At 36.5% G+C, this 26,310-nt stretch overlaps 2 pseudogenes; both read right to left on the reverse strand.

Annotated features, from left to right (window-relative positions):
• Positions 1-11,240: 11,240 nt before the first annotated feature.
• LOC136222221 (histone H3.3-like) lies at positions 11,241-11,978 on the reverse strand (annotated as a pseudogene).
• A 12,915-nt stretch (positions 11,979-24,893) lies between these two features.
• Positions 24,894-25,631, reverse strand: LOC136222223 (histone H3.3-like; annotated as a pseudogene).
• Positions 25,632-26,310: the final 679 nt, after the last annotated feature.

The following is a 26,310-nucleotide window of genomic DNA, read 5'->3' on the forward strand; positions in this document are numbered from 1 at the left end:
ACAATGGAATCATCTACCCTATCTCGGATAGTGAATGGGCTAGTCCAATCCATTGTGTACCTAAAAAGGGAGGCATAACAGTTGTAAGGAATGAAGAAGGTGAATTAATACCTACACGAACCACCACTAGTTGGAGGGTTTGTATAGATTATAGAAATTTAAATAAGGCAACTAGGATAGATCATTTTTCCTCTTCCTTTCATTGATCAAATGATCGAAAGGATAGCTGGTCACGCTTTCTACTGTTTTCTAGATGGTTACTCCGGATTCTTTCAAATATACATTTACCCGGATGACCAAGATAAAACAACATTCACATGTCCTTACGGAACATTTGCATATAGGAGAATGCCCTTTGGTCTATGTAACGCACCTGCGACATTTCAACGTTGTATGACTGCAATTTTTAATGATTTCATTGAAGATATCATGGAAGTTTTTATGGACGATTTTTCAGTTTATGGAGATTCCTTTGATTCGTGCCTAGAAAACTTGGATAAAGTTTTGTCTAGGTGTGAAGAAACAAATTTGGTATTAAACTGGGAAAAATGTCATTTCATGGTTGACGAAGGAATTGTTTTAGGTCACAAAATATCTGAAAAAGGATTAGAAGTGGACAGAGCAAAAACTTCAGTAATAGAGAAACTACCCCCTCCAACTACTGTTAAGAGAGTAAGATCATTTTTAGGACATGTCGGTTTTTACAGAAGATTTATTAAGAATTTTTCTGTAATTTCCAAACCACTCACTAATCTACTCTTGAAAGATTCTACCTTTGATTTTAATGAAGATTGCGTTAAAGCTTTCGAAACATTAAAAACAGCTTTAGTCAGTGCACCTGTTATTGCTAAACCCGATTGGGATTTACCATTTGAAATTATGTGTGATGCAAGTGACTTAGCTGTCGGATGTGTTTTAGGACAAAGGAAGGATAAGAAACTTCATGTCATTTATTATGCAAGTCACACACTTTCCGGTGCACAATTAAACTACACCACAACTGAGAAAGAAATGTTAGCTGTAGTTTTTGCATGTGATAAGTTTAGGTCATACTTGTTAGGTTCGAAAGTTATTATTTACACTGATCATGCAGCATTAAGATATTTATTTGCTAAGAAGGATGCAAAACCACGTCTAATTAGATGGGTGAAACTAACGGTATACGAGATGATTTCCCTGATGAACATCTCTATCAAATGAAAAGCGTCATGTCACCCTGGTATGCAGATATTGCTAATTATCTTGCAGCCAATATTGTTCCGAAAGGATTAAATTTCCAACAAAAGAAGAAATTTTTCTTCGACATTAAACAGTATTTTTGGGAAGATCCTTTTCTGTTCAAAACTTGTGGTGACGGGATAATTAGGAGATGCGTTGGTGAAAATGAATATGAATCGATAATGTCGGAATGCCATTCTAGCTCTTATGGAGGACGTAATGGAGCTACCAAAACAGCAGCTAGAATATTTGAATGTGGTTTCTTTTGGCCTACGATGTTTAAAGACGTCCGTTCATTTATTACTCGTTGTGATAAGTGCCAAAGAACAGGAAATCTAGTAAGGAAAGATGAGATGCCCCTCACAACCATATTAGACGTTGAAGTCTTCGATATGTGGGGAATAGATTTCATAGGACCTTTTCCCCCTTCTAATGGTAAAACTTACATATTAGTCGCCGTTGATTATGTTTCAAAGTGGGTTGAAGCAATTGCAACCCCGACGAGCGATTCTAAAGTTGTCGTTAATTTTCTTGATGATATATTTTGTAGATTTGGTTGTCCAAGAGTCATCGTTAGTGATGGTGGTGCTCATTTTATAAACCGAAGTTTTGAAACGCTTATGAAAAAATATGGAGTACGCCACCGCGTATCAACGCCATACCATCCTCAGTCAAATGGTCAGGCGGAGATATCAAATAGAGAACTCAAATGGATTCTAGAGAAAACAGTTTCATCCTCAAGAAAAGATTGGTCGTGTAAACTAAATAATGCGTTATGGGCATACTGTACTGCATTTAAAACACCAATAGGAATGACTCCATACCGCTTAGTGTATGGGAAGGCATGTCATTTGCCAGTCGAATTAGAACATAAAGCCTATTGGGCTATTAGGGAACTAAACTTTGATTTACGACAAACAGGTAAGAAACATTTGCTCGATTTAAATGAGTTAGATGAGTTACGCCATCTATTTTACGAAAATGCAAAATTTATAAAGAAAAAGTGAAAAAATGGCACGATGCCAAAATTAAAGTCAAACACTTTAATGTTGGGGATAAAGTGCTGTTATTTAATTCACGACTTCGTTTATTTCCAGGAAAACTTAAGTCCAGATGGATAGGACCATATTTAGTCGTCAAAACATTCGATTATGGTTCTTTAGAACTGGAAGGTCCTAACGGAATTCGTTTCAAAGTTAATGGTAATCGATGTAAAATCTATTACGAAAATATTTCACAACTAGAAATTTCGTTCGTAACAAGATTTTCTGACGTATAAATCACTCAGTTTTTCGATCACAGTTTATTTTGTTTTCTTTTTATATTTTTGTTCATTTTATTTTATTTTATTTTTATTTTATTTTATTTTATTTTTATTTTATTTTATTTTATTTTTCAAATGTCAATTTTTTGTGATTAGATGCCTTTATGTTATGATTTATATGCATAAAATATGTTTATTTCATGATTTTAGAATTAATTTTAGGAAATTAGAATGAAATTGAAGTTTCAGGCAATTCTCTGCCGAGAATTTGGAATTCTCTGCCGAGAATTCTATTTTTCAGACTTGTCCAAATAGGTTAGATTTTCTCTGAACTTACCGAGAATTATAAATTCTCTACCGTGAATCAGGACATGGCTTTCGACGCCTGATTTTCGCAAGAAAATCAGCCTGTCGCGACCGCGGCTTTGCTATTCTCGGTCGCGACACGCGAAATTCCTGCACACTCAGGTCTGAATCAACCTAAACCTTTCAACAAACCTCTTGACAACTGAAACCTTAAGTTTCTTCATTCCCGAAAGGTGTCATTTTATACCTTTTCATGATTAAAACAACACCTCCTTTCATCTAAAACTCTTATAAATTAATCCTAGAGGATTCAAGTTCTGTTACAATTCTTTTTATCTTTATCAGAACTCTGATTTCTTCAAAACACCATTTTTCTATTCAGTACCAGCAACTTTGTTTCATTCAAACAACCACCATGCCTACCAAATACAAAACTTCAAGGCACAAGGCCGCCTCAAGCAATAAACGCCCAGACTTATCCAAGCGATATGGGGCGCCTTTTCCTATCTTCAATCACGATGAAGGTAGGCGTTATTGGAATCACCGTTACAAATTCTTCACCGGAATGTTGTATATGGATGAATTTCTTAACAGCTAATTAGGCATTACTGATGACATGAGCCGCTATATGGAACACCTAGGGTGGACAAAATTCGCCCAAATGTGATTTCCAATAATAGGCGACTGGATACTCGAATTCTTCTGTACCATGCGTTTCACTAATAAACGACGGGTACGTCTCAGTTTTCATCGAGAAGGCGAAATCTTTACTTTCGGTTATCCCGAGTTGCATGCTTGGTTTGGTTTTCCCCCGAGGGATACAATCAAACGTCATCCTGGACGAGACATGACATCCTCGGACATTTGGAGAATGCTCAATGGATTCTGGCGATTCAATTCAAAACTCGCCTACAATCACTCTTTTCGCTCCAACTCCATGCTGTATCTGCACAAATTCCTGTGTCACAGTTTATTCGGTCGTACGTTCAGTAGTGTGGTCCGTGACACAGATCTCTATGTCCTTGGAGATATATTCCAGGGAAATGCAGTAGATTCTTCAAAGATTTTGATGGAGGGTCTTGTCGCCGCTTCTCGATCCAAGGATAAAAAGATTGGGTTCGACAATATAATCTGTGGAATAATTCTCGGTACAAAGGGTACCATTGATGTTCCCTGGAGTGATGATGAATTCTTCCCGACAATTGACTATGAGTTTCTCGAGCAAGAAGGACTTGTAAAACGTGTCTTTCGAAAAGGGCCTCACTTTCTGTCTGCACCGGAACGTGAAACTTTCGTGCAGTTTCAAATTGATCGTATTAAGGCCAGAAATATCCCACTTGATAGGGATGAGTATATAGAATAGTTTAGGTTTATAGGTTTTCTTTTTGTAAATATTTTGTGTGTTTTTGTATTATTTCATTTTATTCTTTGCTTTTATAGTTTGTTTTGTTCAATAAAGTTCTATTTCATTTTAGTTCATTTACTATTTTTTTTTACAAGGTTAGATATATGTTTTATTACATTTCTCATATAATCATGGTTAAATCTATATAAAATCTATAATATTGAACAAATCATGGTTTTCTTAATTAACACATATATTCACACTTAATCCAATTTTCACAAAATTGAAGTTTAAAACATTAATTCATTCAATTGACTAAGTTCCTATAATTAATATATATTTATATGCACTTATTATGCACTTAATATGATTCTCTTAACTTATATGCATCAATGAACATTTAATTTTCATTAATTATTCATAAACCAATGTATTACACTTTAATTCAATTTATTAAGGTTAAACCTTTGGTTTTCCTTGCAATTAATGTCATTTATTTTAGTTTTTAAGTGCAGGGACACTTTATATTAAGTTCAGGAACCAAATCATCAACAAAATTGCACAAACCATGTCAAAAGGCACCCAAATAAGCCATTTTGACCAATTCTCGGTATGAGTAGCAACTATGGACGAATTTGAGGGGCAAAATTCCCTGAAAATCGCGTGCCGCGGCCGCGGCTTTGCTATTCGCGGTCGCGACACGCGTGATTTATGCCCTATTGATTCCGATTTTGCCAATATTTTTGCCTATTCCTATTCCTATTCTACCTATACATTCACCTAATCACCCTATATAACCCTACCTCTTCCACATATCTCTCATCACCTCTATTTTTACCCAATCCCTTACTCCAAACTCTTCCCCAAAAATCTACTTTTACTCTTCCCAATTTATTCACTCCAATTTCTATCCTCTTTTCTATTCAATCACTTCCATATTCCAAACCCCAAACTCATCTTCAAGCTTTACTCTTTCTCTCAATTCCTTTTTCTTCTTCTTCTTCTTCTCAAACCCTAAAAACACTAAACACCATCACCATGGTTAGGACTAAACGTGTTGGTAACAAGCCCGCTGTTACGGAAGCTAATCGCCTTCGGGTTCAATGTGGAGCTTATTTTGACATCGCTTCGGAGGAAGAAGCCGCTCGTTTCAAACATTTTTCACAAGCCGACCGCCAATTTGTGGATATGCACTTCTTAGACTTCCATTCGGTAAGAACATTGAATTTCTCTACTCGAATTGATGCTTTTATTGAGGCGTTGGGTTGGCAAGAATTCGTTAATATGCGTTTTCCGCGTATTAATGAATATGTGGTGGAATTTTGGTCACTTTGACCATGAGTAAGAAGAAAACCTCAATCTCTTTTAGGAATAATGATATCACATACACCATTGATTATGATGCAATGGGAAATATGTTTGGTTTCCCTACCTCGAATTTTTATAATAAGCCTAAAGATTTTGATAATGATGCGGTTTGGCAAACTCTTTCGGACCAAGACTATTTTAATTCTAAGAACACTTCAAGCAAGTTGATTAAGGACAATTGTGTGTTCTTCTTTCACAAATTTTTGAGTTTCTCCTTTTTGGGCGTGTTGAGAGTTCAAAGGTTCAGGTTCGGGATTTATATGTTTTGGATAGCTTGTTTAAAGGTTTGAGGATTGATAGCATTGGCATAATGTTCGATAATTTGTTCCGTGCTTCGAGGGCTACTACCATTCAGATCCCTCTTTGTAATTTTATCACCGCTATTGTGTTGGGAGCTCGGGGTGAATTGGCTGATTTTGACATGTCCACCTGCCGTGGGTATGTTCCACTTTTGGACATCTCGGCTCTTGAGCGAGCTCATTTATTGCTTCCACAAGGTCCCCCCGTCTTTATTTCGTATGCCTCCCGTATTGCCCACCTTCGTGGCACTATGGGTGGTGGCGCTTCAAGTTCTCAATTTACAGGTACCGAAGGCGGCGGAGAGGCGGTAGGAGAAGAAGATAAACCCCAAGCTCAACCACAACCCCAAGCACCTCAAGCGGATGATCCGGTGGATTTGCGGAGGATTTTGAACCAAATCAATTCCAACAATCGTCAAATGAACTTGAGAATTGATGATTTGGTAGATAATAATATGGTGATGAATGACAACCTCAACCTTTTGAGGCGTGAGCATAGATCGACTCGGCATCGGATGCTTTCCTTTTTCCGCCGCCGAAATGTGGAGACTTCACCTACACCTCCGGATTCCCCACCTCAAGAATAGGTTGTTTTCTTTCAATTTATTTCTATCTTGTTATAATTTGGTACAATTTTCATTTTCCTATGTTTGGTACATTTTCTCTTTTTAATTTTATGTTGAATGTTTAATTTGCTACTATTTCCATCTTTGTTTCGTATGCCTTATTTCGTATTTATTTTTTGTGTTTTCTCCATTATTTTTGCACCAATGAGGACATGGTCCAATTTAAGTGTGGGAGGAGACATACATATATCAATTTCTATACGTATACGAATAAATGCAACAAAGATATTATTTTGCAAAACGAAAAAATATCAGTATGGATTTTTGCGGAAATTGCATATATCATTTTTTTTTAGTACGAATAAATTTTTATGCAACGAATAAGAATAAATAATTTTTAAGCAACACTTGTTTTATGTTAATGCAACATATATATTGCAACACAATTTATTCAACATTATTTTTATAAAACTTTATATTTTCACATGTTTAAAAATATTTTAACTTATGATTATTTTTAGGTTATCATTTTCGTTAGAAAGAATATTTCTACACGTATACGGGTAATATTTTTCAAAATTTTTCATAAATCTCCGATACGATTTTAAGTAAAATTGTCTCGAGTGAATGTATTTAAGTTAATAAATTCTTTATTTCAATTTCTATTTTATATCATGCAATTCATGATACAATAAATCTTATTTTAAGTTTTCAATTAGGTTTATAAGCATTAAATTGAACTAACAATTTTAGCTCGGTTTAATTTCGTCTTACATTAACCCCAATTGAAGTTTTTAAGGAAACTTTATCCATAATACATGTTGAATTTTAAGTCAATATATGATGAATGTGCTATCTTTCTTTTTCCCAATTTACAATTCAATTTTATAATTCATATTAATTAATCAATTAGTTGAATTCTTAACTTTTGGCCACGATTGAGACCAACCTTATCACAATCGAGGTATGAAAGGGAAGAATAATTAAGTACCGTTTATTTTGGCCACGGTTGCGACCACCCTAATCACAATCGAGGTATGGAAGGAACGTTAAAAGCAAAAATTATAAGCGTGTATAAGTTTAAAGTAACGATTGCGTCCACCCATGGCATGGTCGGTACCTCTTAAGCAAACACAAAGCAATAAAATACGTATAAAGTTACGATCAAGACCACCCTTATCTCGGGCGTAACTAAGTAAATAATTAACCCAAGTACTTAGTTAAATATTTAATATATTTCATATATTAGTTTAGGTTTGGGAAAGGAAATTTTGTGCTTTGAAATGCCTTGAGACGAAAGACTCAATAACATGCGTGCTTATATCGTCCCGAATGCTTCAATTCAAAATTGGAAATACAAGACGAATGATATATCGTATATTATACTAAGTTAGTTTAATGTTTTGCGTATAAATTTGCCATGCGAAGCTAGTCTTTTCGGCTTAACTAATTCAAAAGGTAATACAAAGATATATGTTTTATTTTCATAAAGAGATTAGTTAGAGAATAAATTCAGTGAAATTTTGCTCGGGACTAGCAAAAGATTAAGTGTGGAGATTTGTTAAGCCCAAAATGTACCTAAAATATCATTATTAATTACATCAATATTGCTACGAATTTATGCTATTTATAACTGTTTAGGAAGCTTTTACTCTCGAATATGTTTCTTTCTTGTAAGGTACATAAATATTTGGTAAAATCCAAATAGGAACGAAAAGAGCTCGAAAACATAAGAAAAACCCTACAATAGGAGTCGAAGACGACAGAAATTAATAACGCCAAATCAAGGACGCGAACGAAAGATGAAAAACCAAAAAACGTTCCGTGCCGCGACCGCGGCCCCCAAATTCACAGTCGCGACACGCGTTCCCCAGCTTCTCCTTCCTTCGTTTGAAGACCAATTGATGCTCCCCCATTCTCGGTAGAGAATTTAAGATTCTCGGTACGAGCAGGAGATTTTAGAAGCCTAGTTACACACTTTCGTTTTCGACGAAACGCGATCGTTTGGGTGGATAAAGACGTCCTTTCACAACGGACACGATCCTTCGCAACGGACACGATCCTTCACAACGAACACGACACTTCAATCAAGACTCTTCAACATCTATAAATAAAGAGTTGATGGAAAGTTGAAGATATGTAGAAAAAAGAGATTAGTATAGAATTTATGCAGAAATTCTGAATCAAGTGATTCAGAAGTTAGATTTCGATTCTGTAAAAAGCAATATGTTGTACACACATTGTTTATTCAATAATAACAAGTTTAGTAACGTTTAGTCATTTTTCCAGTTTAGTTTTCATTTTGGTAGTAGACCGACCCAGTCTCTATTACGAAGATTCAACGAGAAGATTGAGTAGAGGATCCGCCCCTGAGCCTGACAAACTCTAACGAAACCCAAGGAAAGGATTGATCAACCCGTTCACTTGCAAGCCGTCGAATGTTTGCATGCTCCATGTTCTCTGTAAACTTGTATCAATTTATATTTCATCTAATAAAGTCCGTTCTATTCGATAGATTTTTATGCAGCACTTATGGTAACCAATCCACTAAAGTGACTGCTGGTGTTTTCATTAAAACATATTTAATCCAAAATCTTTACAAGGAAACTTTGTTGAACACTTAGGCAAATTATTATCTCGAAAGAGTTTTAATTTGATTAAGGGCAACTATCCCGAAAGGGTTTTGTCATGTTCAAAGCCAATTAATTAGAGGTTCCGTCATTTATTTCATCTTTATAATTCGTACAAAGTTTAAAGTTGTTTTCTTTGCTTAATGCAAACGAATACAGTCATTTACTTTTCTAAAAAGTACTAAAAGTTCCTATCTTGCAAATTCATTCTTAAATCAGAATATTTTCTAACATTTTTCTCATTCTAGCAATTTCAAAACCAAAAACTGATTAAACGATTTTCCATATTATAAACCTTAAAGTAAATTTAACCGATTGTAAATAAGTTTTGTTAAAAAACGTTCCCTGTGGGATCGATATCTTTTATTACTACAAGCATATACCGTGCACTTGCGGAAATCGCTCAACAGCTATAACCCGATGGGAGCTTTGGTCTTCGCTATTGAATTTTACCTCTGATAATAAATGGTTAGTGTTGGGAGATTTTAATGCCATTACTGGTTCACATGAGAAAATAGGGAGATGCCCCTCTAGGAGTTTCTGCCTAGATTTTAGAAATTTCATAGATCATGGTGGTCTTGTTGAGGTTAACACCACGGGTAATCAGTTTACATGGACTAATGGTCGTCAAGGCGCTGATCATGTTGAATGTCGTCTTGACAGGGCATTAGTTAATGAGAATTTTGTGGATTCTTGGGATCGCATCACAGGTTCTGCCCTTGCCCGGCACAGATCTGATCACTATCCCCTGATTATCAGTTGCACCTCGGGAGTCACCAGCAGGGCTCGATTCAGGTTCCTCACCATGTGATTAACTCATAATTCAATCCGAAAGGTAATTTCTGAGCATTGGTCCCATTCGCATTTATCCTTGTCGCTCGCCCAGCTTCTTACACACAAATTGAAATCGTTGCGCCAAATTTTAAGGGGCTGGAACCGAAATGTCTTTGGGAGGGTGTTTGACAACATTGCTGAAGCTAAAACTAGACTTGCTAATATACAACTTGACATTTCTGACCTGGGAATGAATCCAGATAGAAATTGTCGACATAATCTGGCGCAAGAGGAACTAGACTTGTAACTTCACAGACAGGAACTCCTTTTTAAGGATCAAAGCCGTGTTAAATGGCTGAAGGCGGGGGACTGTAATTCCTCTTTCTTCCACTGTTGCGCAAAACTGAGGAAGATCCAATCAACTCTCGATGCTCTTACAATTGAGGGGGTGTGTACCACTAGCAAGAATACAATGGCACACTATGTTGTTGATTATTATTCAGCTCTATTCACCGGTAAAAACAATCCTGTCGATTTGAGTCTAATTGGTGAAGTGATCCCCAACCTTGTCACAGAAACGAACAATGACTCCCTCACTAAGCGCCCTTCTGCTGTAGAAATTAAAGCTGCCATTTTTAGCCTAAATGGTGACAGCACGCTGGGTCCAGATGGCTTTGGCAGCCTTTTCTACCAGGAGTTCTAGGATATCATTGGCCAGGATGTCTGCAGGATGGTTACTAGTTTCTTCAACTCAGGCTACGTCCTCCCTGGTATGAACTCCAATCTAATGGCTCTTATTCCAAAGTTGAACGAAGCAACTGTTATTTCTCAATTCCGACCTATTGTGATGGGTAATTTCAGCTGCAAAATTATTTCTAAGATTCTGGCTGACAGGTTGTCTCTTATTGATGCGAAAATAGTGTCTGTAAATCAATTCATATTTGTTCAGGGTAGGAACATTCACTAATGGATAGCTGCTGCGTCTGAGGGGTTCAATATGCTTGCGAAAAAATGTTATGGGGGAACATGGCCCTTAAGATTGACATTAAAAAGGCATTTGATACACTGGATTGGAATTTTCTACTAGCAGTAATGGAAGCTTTTGGTTTCTCTTTAGCTTTTCGGGATTGGATTCTGAATCTTCTATCGTCAGCTAAAATCTCAGTTCTCCTAGGAGGTAATCTAAAAGGTTATTTTGGCTGTTCTTGCGGTGTCCGGCAGGGCGATCCGCTATCTCCAATATTATTTGGAATTGCAGAAGATTTTTTTACTAGGTGGATTTCCAAATTAGAAAGAGAAGGTAGGTTCACTCCTATGAATTATGGTCATAGCATGAACATTCCTTCACACCTCCTGTATGCAGATGATATGCTAACTTTTATACAACACAAACACAAATTCTAAAAAACATAAAACCAATCGCCTAAATTATCTCTGCTGCTTAACCAAAACACCAAACACAAAGAAAACCTAGAGACGTTCACTACGGATCCGCCTAGCAAGTTGGACGTCCTTAGGCATTATCGTTACCCGCTTCGCATGAATAGCGCAAAGATTAGTATCCTCAAACACACCAACCAAGTAAGCCTCCGCAGCCTCGTGAAGGCAAGCACTGCATGGCATTGGAACCTCAAATCATTCTGCCATAAATCAACAAAAATATTCATCACCAACAGGTTTCCTTTCCCCCAATTTATTAACAATTCATAACAAAAATTGGATTATTGACTTTGTAATGTTGAGCAATTTCACGAACAAGCCTCTGAAATGGCATTTTACGGATCAAAAGATCAGTGCTCTTTTGATACTTTCTGATTTCTCTGGTAAATTCATCAAACAAATAGATTCCATGAGATCGGTATTAATTACAACAAAAGAATAGAATTGAAGTTACAGGGATAGCATACCGGAGAGCCACAGTTCCAGGATGGTATCGATATGGTCTCTTGAGTCGTCCTCTAATAGTAGTTGGAGGAGCCGATAACCTAGCAACCTGTATGAAATTGATAAATAGAGAAGTATACATGTATTGAAACATAAATCCTAAACTCACCCAAAAAAAAGGCAATTAAACAGATCTCTAAACAAAGCATTTCCATTCCTAACTCCAATTAAGCATCTATCTAACACATACCTTTGCTGCGAGTTGCTTCCTGGGAGCCTCTTTCTACCGGTGCATTTACGAGCAGTTTGCTTAGTACGAGCCATTTCACTTTCAAAATAAGAAGAGAACGAATAGAGACTGCGATTTCTGAAGTTGCGATATCAAACAAAGTAAGGAATTACAAAAATGGAAAAGTAAAATGAGGGGCTTTATATAGGGAGAGAGACGATAGAGGAACGTTGTAGGTCGGTTGAAAGTGGAGCACCAAAATCCCAGATAACTGAAAACGTAACTTCTCCATCCTTGTCATGGTAATCTGATTGGTTGATTTTTTAACTACGGATCGCCAGCATGGACGACTTGTTAGCAAATCAACGAGTAGGTGACTGATTATTATTTTTTTAATTCGCATCCAAATGCTCGTCTTGTGTTCTGAGACTGTCCGGATTAGCCAATCGGATCTCTCGAACCAGGAACTAGACAGACTTCCAATCCCACAAAGAGGGAAGTCTTCCAAGCCATACGGAAGAAAATCCGAAAGAGCATGTTAAGGCTATCACTCTTCGTTCAGGGAAAAATTACTTAGGCCCGGAAATGTCCGGAAGTTCAACTTTACCTGGAACTGATTTATCAAAGCCCAAAGAAGATACATTAAAACAAAAAGATGCACCAATTGACTCTAGTACAAAAACTTTTGTACCCAAACCACCTTTTCCACACAAAGTCCGCAATAAGGACTATGACAAACAACTTTTAACATTTTTAGACAAACTTAAGAATTTGCATATTAATTTAACATTTATGGATGCGATTACACAAATTCCCAATTATGGTAAATTCCTCAAAGATTTAATTTCGAAGAAAATCAGTTGGGAAGGAATTTCATCCATTTCGCTAACTGAAGATTGTAGTTCAATTGTGTCAAGTAATTTGCCCACAAAACTCAAGGATCCCGGATGTTTTACCATTCCGTGTAAATTGGGAGATATTGAATTTCCCAGTTGTCTTTGTGATTTAGGAGCAAACATTAACTTGATGCCATTATCTATTTTTAATAAGTTAGGCTTAGAAGAAGGCATCAAACGTACCAATATGGTTTTGCAATTAGCGGATCAAACCACTAAAAGACCATACGGTATAATTGAGGATGTTTTAGTTAAAGTTGACAAATTTATTTTTCCTACCGATTTCGTTATTTTAGATTTTGCTTATGACGTAAATTGTCCGCTAATCTTCGGTAGACCGTTCATGAACACGGGACGTGCTCTAGTTGATGTGTCGGAAGGGAAAGTAGTTTTAAGAATAGGAGATGATAAGATTGAGTTTGATATGAATCAAGCAATGAAATATCCTATGGAGGATTTCTCTTGTATGAAACTTGATTTAATTGAAGAATGTGTAAATGACATTGTTCAAAAAGAAGAAATAATAGAACCTATAATGAGTGAGGAACTAGAAGATAAGGAACCAGAACCTTTGATTCGAGAAGATGGATCAGTTTCGCCTTCAATTATAGTTCCACCTAAATTAGAACTTAAAGAATTACCAAGTCATTTGAGGTACGCTTTCTTAGGCGAAGGCGATTCTCTACCTATTATTATCTCTAACAAATTAACACAAGTCCAAGAAGAGAAATTGAAAGAAGTTGTTAGAAATAGGATAGGAAGTATGGGTTGGCAAATTTCAGACTTAAAAGGTATTAATCCGAGCATCGTAATGCACATAATTCACTTAGAAGAAGATAAGCCACCTAAAGCGGATAGGCAAAGACGCCTAAATCCGAATATGAAAGAAGTAGTAAAAAATGAGATTACTAAACTTCTGGACAATGGAATCATCTACCCTATCTCGGATAGTGAATGGGCTAGTCCAATCCATTGTGTACCTAAAAAGGGAGGCATAACAGTTGTAAGGAATGAAGAAGGTGAATTAATACCTACACGAACCACCACTGGTTGGAGGGTTTGTATAGATTATAGAAATTTAAATAAGGCAACTAGGAAAGATCATTTTTCCTCTTCCTTTCATTGATCAAATGATCGAAAGGATAGCTGGTCACGTTTTCTACTGTTTTCTAGATGGTTACTCCGGATTCTTTCAAATATACATTTACCCGGATGACCAAGATAAAACAACATTCACATGTCCTTACGGAACATTTGCATATAGGAGAATGCCCTTTGGTCTATGTAACGCACCTGCGACATTTCAACGTTGTATGACTGCAATTTTTAATGATTTCATTGAAGATATCATGGAAGTTTTTATGGACGATTTTTCAGTTTATGGAGATTCCTTTGATTCGTGCCTAGAAAACTTGGATAAAGTTTTGTCTAGGTGTGAAGAAACAAATTTGGTATTAAACTGGGAAAAATGTCATTTCATGGTTGACGAAGGAATTGTTTTAGGTCACAAAATATCTGAAAAAGGATTAGAAGTGGACAGAGCAAAAACTTCAGTAATAGAGAAACTACCCCCTCCAACTACTGTTAAGAGAGTAAGATCATTTTTAGGACATGTCGGTTTTTACAGAAGATTTATTAAGAATTTTTCTGTAATTTCCAAACCACTCACTAATCTACTCTTGAAAGATTCTACCTTGGATTTTAATGAAGATTGCGTTAAAGCTTTCGAAACATTAAAAACAGCTTTAGTCAGTGCACCTGTTATTGCTAAACCCGATTGGGATTTACCATTTGAAATTATGTGTGATGCAAGTGACTTAGCTGTCGGATGTGTTTTAGGACAAAGGAAGGATAAGAAACTTCATGTCATTTATTATGCAAGTCACACACTTTCCGGTGCACAATTAAACTACACCACAACTGAGAAAGAAATGTTAGCTGTAGTTTTTGCATTTGATAAGTTTAGGTCATACTTGTTAGGTTCGAAAGTTATTATTTACACTGATCATGCAGCATTAAGATATTTATTTGCTAAGAAGGATGCAAAACCACGTCTAATTAGATGGGTGAAACTAACGGTATACGAGATGATTTCCCTGATGAACATCTCTATCAAATGAAAAGCGTCATGTCACCCTGGTATGCAGATATTACTAATTATCTTGCAGCCAATATTGTTCCGAAAGGATTAAATTTCCAACAAAAGAAGAAATTTTTCTTCGACATTAAACAGTATTTTTGGGAAGATCCTTTTCTGTTCAAAACTTGTGGTGACGGGATAATTAGGAGATGCGTTGGTGAAAATGAATATGAATCCATAATGTCGGAATGCCATTCTAGCTCTTATGGAGGACGTAATGGAGCTACCAAAACAGCAGCTAAAATATTTGAATGTGGTTTCTTTTGGCCTACGATGTTTAAAGACGTCCGTTCATTTATTACTCGTTGTGATAAGTGCCAAAGAACAGGAAATCTAGTAAGGAAAGATGAGATGCCCATCACAACCATATTAGAAGTTGAAGTCTTCGATATGTGGGGAATAGATTTCATAGGACCTTTTCCCCCTTCTAATGGTAAAACTTACATATTAGTCGCCGTTGATTATGTTTCAAAGTGGGTTGAAGCAATTGCAACCCCGACGAGCGATTCTAAAGTTGTCGTTAATTTTCTTGACGATATATTTTGTAGATTTGGTTGTCCAAGAGTCATCGTTAGTGATGGTGGTGCTCATTTTATAAACCGAAGTTTTGAAACGCTTATGAAAAAATATGGAGTACGCCACCGCGTATCAACGCCATACCATCCTCAGTCAAATGGTCAGGCGGAGATATCAAATAGAGAACTCAAATGGATTCTAGAGAAAACAGTTTCATCCTCAAGAAAAGATTGGCCGTGTAAACTAAATAATGCGTTATGGGCATACTGTACTGCATTTAAAACACCAATAGGAATGACTCCATACCGCTTACTGTATGGGAAGGCATGTCATTTGCCAGTCGAATTAGAACATAAAGCCTATTGGGCTATTAGGGAACTAAACTTTGATTTACGACAAGCAGGTAAGAAACATTTTCTTGATTTAAATGAGTTAGATGAGTTACGCCATCTATATTACGAAAATGCAAAAATTTATAAAGAAAAAGTGAAAAAATGGCACGATGCCAAAATTAAAGTCAAACACTTTAATGTTGGGGATAAAGTGCTGTTATTTAATTCACGACTTCGTTTATTTCCAGGAAAACTTAAGTCCAGATGGATAGGACCATATTTAGTCGTCAAAACATTCGATTATGGTTCTTTAGAACTGGAAGGTCCTAACGGAATTCGTTTCAAAGTTAATGGTAATCGATGTAAAATCTATTACGAAAATATTTCACAACTAGAAATTTCGTTCGTAACAAGATTTTCTGATGTATAAATCACTCAGTTTTTCGATCACAGTTTATTTTGTTTTCTTTTTATATTTTTGTTCATTTTATTTTATTTTATTTTTATTTTATTTTATTTTATTTTTCAAATGTCAATTTTTTGTGATTAGATGCCTTTATGTTATGATTTATATGCATAAAATATGTTTATTTCATGATTTTAGAATTAATTTTAGGAAATTAGAATGAAATTGAAGTTTCAGGCAACTCACTGCCGAGAATTTGGAATTCTCTACCGAGAATTCTATTTTTCAGATTTGTCCAAATAGGTTAGATTTTCTCTGAACTTACCGAGAATTATAAATTCTCTACCGTGAATCAGGACATGGCTTTCGACGCCCGATTTCCGCAAGAAAATCAGCCTGTCGCGACCGCGGCTTTGCTATTCTCGGTCGCGACACGCGAAATTCCTGCACACTCAGGTCTGAATCAACCTAAACCTTTCAACAAACCTCTTGACAACTGAAACCTTAAGTTTCTTCATTCCCGAAAGGTGTCATTTTATACCTTTTCATGATTAAAACAACACCTCCTTTCATCTAAAACTCTTATAAATTAATCCTAGAGGATTCAAGTTCTGTTACAATTCTTTTTATCTTTATCAGAACTCTGATTTCTTCAAAACACCATTTTTCTATTCAGTACCAGCAACTTTGTTTCATTCAAACAACCACCATGCCTACCAAATACAAAACTTCAAGGCACAAGGCCGCCTCAAGCAATAAACGCCCAGACTTATCCAAGCGATATGGGGCGCCTTTTCCTATCTTCAATCACGATGAAGGTAGGCGTTATTGGAATCACCGTTACAAATTCTTCACCGGAATGTTGTATATGGATGAATTTCTTAACAGCCAATTAGGCATTACTGATGACATGAGCCGCTATATGGAACACCTAGGGTGGACAAAATTCGCCCAAATGTGATTTCCAATAATAGGCGACTGGATACTCGAATTCTTCTGTACCATGCGTTTCACTAATAAACGACGGGTACGTCTCAGTTTTCGTCGAGAAGGCGAAATCTTTACTTTCGGTTATCCCGAGTTGCATGCTTGGTTTGGTTTTCCCCCGAGGGATACAATCAAACGTCATCCTGGACGAGACATGACATCCTTGGACACTTGGAGAATGCTCAATGGATTCTGGCGATTCAATTCAAAACTCGCCTACAATCACTCTTTTCGCTCCAACTCCATGCTGTATCTGCATAAATTCCTGTGTCACAGTTTATTCGGTCGCACGTTCAGTAGTGTGGTCCGTGACACAGATCTCTATGTCCTTGGAGATATATTCCAGGGAAATGCAGTAGATTCTTCAAAGATTTTGATGGAGGGTCTTGTCGCCGCTTCTCGATCCAAGGATAAAAAGATTGGGTTCGGCAATATAATCTGTGGAATAATTCTCGGTACAAAGGGTACCATTGATGTTCCCTGGAGTGATGATGAATTCTTCCCGACAATTGACTATGAGTTTCTCGAGCACGAATGACTTGTAAAACGTGTCTTTCGAGAAGGGCCTCACTTTCTGTCTGCACCGGAACGTGAAACTTTCGTGCAGTTTCAAATTGATCGTATTAAGGCCAGAAATATCCCACTTGATAGGGATGAGTATATAGAATAGTTTAGGTTTATAGGTTTTCTTTTTGTAAATATTTTGTGTGTTTTTGTATTATTTCATTTTATTCTTTGCTTTTATAGTTTGTTTTGTTCAATAAAGTTCTATTTCATTTTAGTTCATTTACTATTTTTTTTACAAGGTTAGATATATGTTTTATTACATTTCTCATATAATCATGGTTAAATCTATATAAAATCTATAATATTGAACAAATCATGGTTTTCTTAATTAACACATATATTCACACTTAATCCAATTTTCACAAAATTGAAGTTTAAAACATTAATTCATTCAATTGACTAAGTTCCTATAATTAATATATATTTATATGCACTTATTATGCACTTAATATGATTCTCTTAACTTATATGCATCAATGAACATTTAATTTTCATTAATTATTCATAAACCAATTTATTACACTTTAATTCAATTTATTAAGGTTAAACCTTTGGTTTTCCTTGCAATTAATGTCATTTATTTTAGTTTTTAAGTGCAGGGACACTTTATATTAAGTTCAGGAACCAAATCATCAACAAAATTGCACAAACCATGTCAAAAGGCACCCAAATAAGCCATTTTGACCAATTCTCGGTATGAGTAGCAACTATGGACGAATTTGAGGGGCAAAATTCCCTGAAAATCGCGTGCCGCGGCCGCGGCTTTGCTATTCGCGGTCGCGACACGCGTGATTTATGCCCTATTGATTCCGATTTTGCCAATATTTTTGCCTATTCCTATTCCTATTCTACCTATACATTCACCTAATCACCCTATATAACCCTACCTCTTCCACATATCTCTCATCACCTCTATTTTTACCCAATCCCTTACTCCAAACTCTTCCCCAAAAATCTACTTTTACTCTTCCCAATTTATTCACTCCAATTTCTATCCTCTTTTCTATTCAATCACTTCCATATTCCAAACCCCAAACTCATCTTCAAGCTTTACTCTTTCTCTCAATTCCTTTTTCTTCTTCTTCTTCTTCTCAAACCCTAAAAACACTAAACACCATCACCATGGTTAGGACTAAACGTGTTGGTAACAAGCCCGCTGTTACGGAAGCTAATCGCCTTCGGGTTCAATGTGGAGCTTATTTTGACATCGCTTCGGAGGAAGAAGCCGCTCGTTTCAAACATTTTTCACAAGCCGACCGCCAATTTGTGGATATGCACTTCTTAGACTTCCATTCGGTAAGAACATTGAATTTCTCTACTCGAATTGATGCTTTTATTGAGGCGTTGGGTTGGCAAGAATTCGTTAATATGCGTTTTCCGCGTATTAATGAATATGTGGTGGAATTTTGGTCACTTTGACCATGAGTAAGAAGAAAACCTCAATCTCTTTTAGGAATAATGATATCACATACACCATTGATTATGATGCAATGGGAAATATGTTTGGTTTCCCTACCTCGAATTTTTATAATAAGCCTAAAGATTTTGATAATGATGCGGTTTGGCAAACTCTTTCGGACCAAGACTATTTTAATTCTAAGAACACTTCAAGCAAGTTGATTAAGGACAATTGTGTGTTCTTCTTTCACAAATTTTTGAGTTTCTCCTTTTTGGGCGTGTTGAGAGTTCAAAGGTTCAGGTTCGGGATTTATATGTTTTGGATAGCTTGTTTAAAGGTTTGAGGATTGATAGCATTGGCATAATGTTCGATAATTTGTTCCGTGCTTCGAGGGCTACTACCATTCAGATCCCTCTTTGTAATTTTATCACCGCTATTGTGTTGGGAGCTCGGGGTGAATTGGCTGATTTTGACATGTCCACCTGCCGTGGGTATGTTCCACTTTTGGACATCTCGGCTCTTGAGCGAGCTCATTTATTGCTTCCACAAGGTCCCCCCGTCTTTATTTCGTATGCCTCCCGTATTGCCCACCTTCGTGGCACTATGGGTGGTGGCGCTTCAAGTTCTCAATTTACAGGTACCGAAGGCGGCGGAGAGGCGGTAGGAGAAGAAGATAAACCCCAAGCTCAACCACAACCCCAAGCACCTCAAGCGGATGATCCGGTGGATTTGCGGAGGATTTTGAACCAAATCAATTCCAACAATCGTCAAATGAACTTGAGAATTGATGATTTGGTAGATAATAATATGGTGATGAATGACAACCTCAACCTTTTGAGGCGTGAGCATAGATCGACTCGGCATCGGATGCTTTCCTTTTTCCGCCGCCGAAATGTGGAGACTTCACCTACACCTCCGGATTCCCCACCTCAAGAATAGGTTGTTTTCTTTCAATTTATTTCTATCTTGTTATAATTTGGTACAATTTTCATTTTCCTATGTTTGGTACATTTTCTCTTTTTAATTTTATGTTGAATGTTTAATTTGCTACTATTTCCATCTTTGTTTCGTATGCCTTATTTCGTATTTATTTTTTGTGTTTTCTCCATTATTTTTGCACCAATGAGGACATGGTCCAATTTAAGTGTGGGAGGAGACATACATATATCAATTTCTATACGTATACGAATAAATGCAACAAAGATATTATTTTGCAAAACGAAAAAATATCATTATGGATTTTTGCGGAAATTGCATATATCATTTTTTTTAGTACGAATAAATTTTTATGCAACGAATAAGAATAAATAATTTTTAAGCAACACTTGTTTTATGTTAATGCAACATATATATTGCAACACAATTTATTCAACATTATTTTTATAAAACTTTATATTTTCACATGTTTAAAAATATTTTAACTTATGATTATTTTTAGGTTATCATTTTCGTTAGAAAGAATATTTTTATACGTATACGGGTAATATTTTTCAAAATTTTTCATAAATCTCCGATACGATTTTAAGTAAAATTGTCTCGAGTGAATGTATTTAAGTTAATAAATTCTTTATTTCAATTTCTATTTTATATCATGCAATTCATGATACAATAAATCTTATTTTAAGTTTTCAATTAGGTTTATAAGCATTAAATTGAACTAACAATTTTAGCTCGGTTTAATTTCGTCTTACATTAACCCCAATTGAAGTTTTTAAGGAAACTTTAGCCATAATACATGTTGAATTTTAAGTCAATATATGATGAATGTGCTATCTTTCTTTTTCCCAATTTACAATTCAATTTTATAATTCATATTAATTAATCAATTAGTTGAATTCTTAACTTTTGGCCACGATTGAGACCAACCTTATCACAATCGAGGTATGAAAGGGAAGAATAATTAAGTACCGTTTATTTTGGCCACGGTTGCGACCACCCTAATCACAATCGAGGTATGGAAGGAACGTTAAAAGCAAAAATTATAAGCGTGTATAAGTTTAAAGTAACGATTGCGTCCACCCATGGCATGGTCGGTACCTCTTAAGCAAACACAAAGCAATAAAATACGTATAAAGTTACGATCAAGACCACCCTTATCTCGGGCGTAACTAAGTAAATAATTAACCCAAGTACTTATTTAAATATTTAATATATTTCATATATTAGTTTAGGTTTGGGAAAGGAAATTTTGTGCTTTGAAATGCCTTGAGACGAAAGACTCAATAACATGCGTGCTTATATCGTCCCGAATGCTTCAATTCAAAATTGGAAATACAAGACGAATGATATATCGTATATTATACTAAGTTAGTTTAATGTTTTGCGTATAAATTTGCCATGCGAAGCTAGTCTTTTCGGCTTAACTAATTCAAAAGGTAATACAAAGATATATGTTTTATTTTCATAAAGAGATTAGTTAGAGAATAAATTCAGTGAAATTTTGCTCGGGACTAGCAAAAGATTAAGTGTGGAGATTTGTTAAGCCCAAAATATACCTAAAATATCATTATTAATTACATCAATATTGCTACGAATTTATGCTATTTATAACTGTTTAGGAAGCTTTTACTCTCGAATATGTTTCTTTCTTGTAAGGTACATAAATATTTGGTAAAATCCAAATAGGAACGAAAAGAGCTCGAAAACAGAAGAAAAACCCTACAATAGGAGTCGAAGACGACAGAAATTAATAACGTCAAATCGAGGACGCGAACGAAAGATGAAAAACCAAAAAACGTTTCGTGCCGCGACCGCGGCCCCCAAATTCACGGTCGCGACACGCGTTCCCCAGCTTCTCCTTCCTTCGTTGGAAGACCAATTGATGCTCCCCCATTCTCGGTAGAGAATTTAAGATTCTCGGTACGAGCAGGAGATTTTAGGAGCCTAGTTACACACTTTCGTTTTCGACGAAACGCGATCGTTCGGGTGGATAAAGACGTCCTTTCACAACGGACACGATCCTTCGCAACGGACACAATCCTTCACAATGGACATGACACTTCAATCAAGACTCTTCAACATCTATAAATAAAGAGTTGATGGAAAGTTGAAGATATGTAGAAAAAAGAGATTAGTATAGAATTTATGCAGAAATTCTGAATCAAGTGATTCAGAAGTTAGATTTCGATTCTGTAAAAAGCAATATGTTGTACACACATTGTTTATTCAATAATAACAAGTTTAGTAACGTTTAGTCATTTTTCCAGTTTAGTTTTCATTTTGGTAGTAGACCGACCCAGTCTCTATTACGAAGATTCAACGAGAAGATTGAGTAGAGGATCCGCCCCTGAGCCTGACAAACTCTAACGAAACCCAATGAAAGGATTGATCAACTCGTTCACTTGCAAGCCGTCGAATGTTTCCATGTTCTCTGTAAACTTGTATCAATTTATATTTCATCTAATAAAGTCCGTTCTATTCAATAGATTTTTATGCAGCACTTATGGTAACCAATCCACTAAAGTGACTGCTGGTGTTTTCATTAAAACATATTTAATCCAAAATCTTTACAAGGAAACTTTGTTGAACACTTAGGCAAATTATTATCTCGAAAGAGTTTTAATTTGATTAAGGGCAACTATCCCGAAAGGGTTTTGTCATGTTCAAAGCCAATTAATTAGAGGTTCCGTCATTTATTTCATCTTTATAATTCGTACAAAGTTTAAAGTTGTTTTCTTTGCTTAATGCAAACGAATACATTCGTTTACTTTTCTAAAAAGTACTAAAAGTTCCTATCTTGCAAAAATCATTCTTAAATCAGAATATTTTCTAACATTTTTCTCATTCTAGCAATTTCAAAACCAAAAACCGATTAAACGATTTTCCACATTATAAACCTTAAAGTAAATTTAACCGATTGTAAATAAGTTTTGTTAAAAAACGTTCCCTGTGGGATCGATATCTTTTATTACTACAAGCATATACCGTGCACTTGCGGAAATCGCTCAACAGCTATAACCCGATGGGAGCTTTGGTCTTCGCTATTGAATTTTACCTATGATAATAAATGGTTAGTGTTGGGAGATTTTAATGCCATTACTGGTTCATATGAGAAAATAGGGAGATGCCCCTCTAGGAGTTTCTGCCTAGATTTTAGAAATTTCATAGATAATGGTGGCCTTGTTGAGGTTAACACCACGGGTAATCAGTTTACATGGACTAATCATGTTGAATGTCGTCTTGACAGGGCATTAGTTAATGAGAATTTTGTGGATTCTTGGGATCGCATCACAGGTTCTGCCCTTGCCCGGCACAGATCTGATCACTATCCCCTGATTATCAGTTGCACCTCGGGAGTCACCAGCAGGGCTCGATTCAGGTTCCTCACCATGTGATTAACTCATAATTCAATCCGAAAGGTAATTTCTGAGCATTGGTCCCATTCGCATTTATCCTTGTCGCTCGCCCAGCTTCTTACACACAAATTGAAATCGTTGCGCCAAATTTTAAGGGGCTGGAACCGAAATGTCTTTGGGAGGGTGTTTGACAACATTGCTGAAGCTAAAACTAGACTTGCTAATATACAACTTGACATTTCTGACCTGGGAATGAATCCAGATAGAAATTGTCGACATAATCTGGCGCAAGAGGAACTAGACTTGTAACTTCACAGACAGGAACTCCTTTTTAAGGATCAAAGCCGTGTTAAATGGCTGAAGGCGGGGGACCGTAATTCCTCTTTCTGCCACTGTTGCGCAAAACTGAGGAAGATCCAATCAACTCTCGATGCTCTTACAATTGAGGGGGTGCGTACCACTAGCAAGAATACAATGGCACACTATGTTGTTGATTATTATTCAGCTCTATTCACCGGTAAAAACAATCCTGTCGATTTGAGTCTAATTGGTGAAGTGATCCCCAACCTTGTCACAGAAACGAACAATGACTCCCTCACTAAGCGCCCTTCTGCTGTAGAAATTAAAGCTGCCATTTTTAGCCTAAATGGTGACAGCACGCTGGGTCCAGATGGCTTTGGCGGCCTTTTCTACCACGAGTTCTGGGATATCATTGGCCAGGATGTCTGCAGCATGGTTACTAGTTTCTTCAACTCAGGCTACGTCCTCCCTGGTATGAACTCCAATCTAATGGCTCTTATTCCAAAGTTGAACGAAGCAACTGTTATTTCTCAATTCCGACCTATTGTGATGGGTAATTTCAGCTGCAAAATTATTTCTAAGATTCTGGCTGACAGGTTGTCTCTTATTGATGCGAAAATAGTGTCTGTAAATCAATTCAGATTTGTTCAGGGTAGGAACATTCACTAATGGATAGCTGCTGCGTCTGAGGGGTTCAATATGCTTGCGAAAAAATGTTATGGGGGAACATGGCCCTTAAGATTGACATTAAAAAGGCATTTGATACACTGGATTGGAATTTTCTACTAGCAGTAATGGAAGCTTTTGGTTTCTCTTTAGCTTTTCGGGATTGGATTCTGAATCTTCTATCGTCAGCTAAAATCTCAGTTCTCCTAGGAGGTAATCTAAAAGGTTATTTTGGCTGTTCTTGCGGTGTCCGGCAGGTCGATCCGCTATCTCCAATCTTATTTGGAATTGCAGAAGATTTTTTTACTAGGTGGATTTCCAAATTAGAAAGAGTAGGTAGGTTCACTCCTATGAATTATGGTCATAGCATGAACTTTCCTTCACACCTCCTGTATGCAGATGATATGCTAACTTTTATACAACACAAACACAAATTCTAAAAAACATAAAACCAATCGCCTAAATTATCTCTTCTGCTTAACCAAAACACCAAACACAAAGAAAACCTAGAGACGTTCACTACGGATCCGCCTAGCAAGTTGGACGTCCTTAGGCATTATCGTTACCCGCTTCGCATGAATAGCGCAAAGATTAGTATCCTCAAACACACCAACCAAGTAAGCCTCCGCAGCCTCGTGAAGGCAAGCACTGCATGGCACTGGAACCTCAAATCATTCTGCCATAAATCAACAAAAATATTCATCACCAACAGGTTTCCTTTCCCTCAATTTATTAACAATTCATAACAAAAATTGGATATTTGACTTTGTAATGTTGAGCAATTTCACGAACAAGCCTCTGAAATGGCATTTTACGAATCAAAAGATCAGTGCTCTTTTGATACTTTCTGATTTCTCTGGTAAATTCATCAAACAAATAGATTCCATGAGATCGGTATTAATTACAACAAAAGAATAGAATTGAAGTTACAGGGATAGCATACCGGAGAGCCACAGTTCCAGGATGGTATCGATATGGTCTCTTGAGTCGTCCTCTAATAGTAGTTGGAGGAGCCGATAACCTAGCAACCTGTATGAAATTGATAAATAGAGAAGTATACATGTATTGAAACATAAATCCTAAACTCACCCAAAAAAAAGGCAATTAAACAGATCTCTAAACAAAGCATTTCCATTCCTAACTCCAATTAAGCATCTATCTAACACATACCTTTGCTGCGAGTTGCTTCCTAGGAGCCTCTTTCTACCGGTGCATTTACGAGCAGTTTGCTTAGTACGAGCCATTTCACTTTCAAAATAAGAAGAGAACGAATAGAGACTGCGATTTCTGAAGTTGCGATATCAAACAAAGTAAGGAATTACAAAAATGGAAAAGTAAAATGAGGGGCTTTATATAGGGAGAGAGACGATAGAGGAACGGTGTAGGTCGGTTGAAAGTGGAGCACTAAAATCCCAGATAACTGAAAATGTAACTTCTCCATCCTTGTCATGGTAATCTAATTGGTTGATTTTTTAACTACGGATCGCCAGCATGGACGACTTGTTAGCAAATCAACGAGTAGGTGACTGATTATTATTTTTTTAATTCGCATCCAAATGCTCGTCTTGTGTTCTGAGACTGTCCGGATTAGCCAATCGGATCTCTCGAACCAGGAACTAGACAGACTTCCAATCCCGCAAAGAGGGAAGTCTTCCAAGCCATACGGAAGAAAATCCGAAAGAGCATGTTAAGGCTATCACTCTTCGTTCAGGGAAAAATTACTTAGGCCCGGAAATGTCCGGAAGTTCAACTTTACCTGGAACTGATTTATCAAAGCCCAAAGAAGATACATTAAAACAAAAAGATGCACCAATTGACTCTAGTACAAAAACTTTTGTACCCAAACCACCTTTTCCACACAAAGTCCGCAATAAGGACTATGACAAACAACTTTTAACATTTTTAGACAAACTTAAGAATTTG

This window comes from Euphorbia lathyris, chromosome 3, assembly GCF_963576675.1.
Source record: "Euphorbia lathyris chromosome 3, ddEupLath1.1, whole genome shotgun sequence".
Lineage (NCBI taxonomy): Eukaryota > Viridiplantae > Streptophyta > Magnoliopsida > Malpighiales > Euphorbiaceae > Euphorbia > Euphorbia lathyris.